The sequence below is a fragment of the Charadrius vociferus genome, unplaced genomic scaffold (genome assembly GCF_000708025.1).
Source record: "Charadrius vociferus isolate BGI_N301 unplaced genomic scaffold, ASM70802v2 scaffold218, whole genome shotgun sequence".
NCBI classification, from domain to species: Eukaryota; Metazoa; Chordata; class Aves; order Charadriiformes; family Charadriidae; genus Charadrius; species Charadrius vociferus.
The window spans coordinates 1,872,177-1,874,383 of NW_009650084.1; positions in this window are offsets into that span (position 1 = coordinate 1,872,177).

Genomic DNA, 2,207 nt, shown 5'->3' on the forward strand with positions numbered 1-2,207 from the left:
CCACCTACACTGCAGCCTTGGAGACCTGCCCAGCCTACCTTTAATCCAGCTGTTTTGAGCAGAGTTCCTTCAGCAGTGTCAACAGTTCAAGCCCACTGGGTTCTCTGCTTAGTTTTCCGTCCTTGAGGGTTTTCAAGACCCAACTGGAAAAAGTCCTGAGCTACTGGGTCCAAACTCAGAGCTGACCCTGAGCTGAGCAGGAGGCTGGACTAGAGACCTCCCAAGGTCCCTTCCAGCCAGAATGGTTTTATTCATGCACCTAGCCCATACCAAAGCCCATACTGCTTTAGCTAATGCTACTATCCATGCTCAGGTGGAGACGATGAAGCAGTCAAGTTCAGTCTCTTTCCTCTGTGCTCCAGTCACATCTCTAATTCCAATACAGGCCCATGATCTCTGAAATTTAGCAGCTGTGGCAAACCTCAGCAAAGGCCCACTTAACACCTCTTAAAAAAGTCCAAACGAGCACCTGGCAACCCAGCTTAATTGTGGGACATATATGGTGTGTGTTTGATGGCTGTCTTCCCAGAGGCAAATCTGAGCAAGAAAGCTAAACAGAAGAAGAAAAATGGATTAAAAGACCAGCCTGCTTGGTATCGGTCTTTCTCATGGCCAGCAGGGAAATTTTCTGAAGGTCCAACAGGATTTAGATACTTAAACCTCCTTGAGCAGAAACAGGACCTGTAGCCTTGGAAGGATTTTTTACTCTTTTCAGTATGGGTTCAGGTTTTATGCCTCTCACTACTAACACTGAAAGGTTGTTCCAAGTCCCAGTTCCAACTCAGAATAAAACCTCCCAGTAGTTTCCAGCATCAGTTGTTACTCTGCAGCTATCTTTGATTGATGCTAACTGCAGGAATCGATTAGGGTCCACGTTTTGGGAAAATGACAGCTATGGTGACAGAAGGCACCACACAAAACCACAGATTTGCCAAGTGCTGAGGAACAAAGGAGTTTTCCACTGAAAATAGACTGTGAACATGTAGGAGGCTGGATCTGGCAAGATACGACATCTGCGAGCCTGCAAAGTATCTGGAGGCTGTGCTGAGTTTGGCTGGAATTGAGTTAATTTTCTTCATAGTAGCTCATATGGTGCTATGTTTGGATTTGTGATGAAAACAGTGCTGATAACACACTGTTATTGCTGAGCAGCGCTTACATGGAGTCAAAGCCTTTTCTGTTCCTCGCACTGCCCCGCCAGTGAGGAGGGTGCACAAGAAGTTGGGAGGGTACACAGCTGACCCAAATTGACCAAAAGGATATCCCATACTGTATGATGTCATGCTCAGCAATAAAAGCTGGGGGAAGTAGGAGGAAGGGGGCACATTCAGAGTTATAGCATTTAGTCTTCCCAAGTAACCTTTACGTGTGATGGAGCTCTGCTTTCCTGGAAGTGGCTGAACACCTGCCTGCCCATGGGAAGCTGTGAATGAAATCCTTGTTTTGCTTCGCTTACAAGTGCAGCTTTTGCTTTATCTGTTAAACTGCCTTTATCTCATCGCACAAGTTTTCTCACTTTCACCCCTCCGATTCTTTCCGCCATCCCACTGGGGTGAGGGGAGAAATAAAGGCGGACTGAGCGAGCAGCTGTGTGGGGCTGAGCTGCCTGCCAGGGTTAACCCGCAAGAAGGCAGAGAGAGGGAAATCAAGAAAATGCCAGAGTGAGAGGAGGAGGTGCTTAGAGCAAGGATTATTTGGGAGGATTTTAGGCACAGTTCTGTTTAAAACCTTCTTTTCCTTGATTGCTGCTGCATTCAGTGAGTATGTAACTAGAACCCACAGGTTTCCACATCTCAAGGGAACTACTCAGGTACCAAACAGTTGTACGCATCTGCCAACGCACCGGAGCCAGGATTCACCTAGATATACCAAAAGGAACATCTGCCCTGCTCTCCCCTGAGCCATATCCCCCTCCTCATATTGCTGCCCTGAATCCTACCACAAACCGTAGCGCTGAAATACCCTGTCAGGCATCAAGACCCAGGATGCTCAGCCTGGTACGGACAAATAGTAAGCGAGTCCCTCCCTCCCTGAGCAGTCCCATATAACTAACTTGGGGCAGGGGGGAGGAAATAAAAAAATACCGAAGACGATGGCAGAATGAAAGCCTACGGGAAAAGACACCAACCTGCCTGCCCTGCCTGCCCTGCCTGCCCTGCCCGGCGACGGCGGTCCCGGAGGCAGCTGCCAGCAGGAGGCGCCCCGTC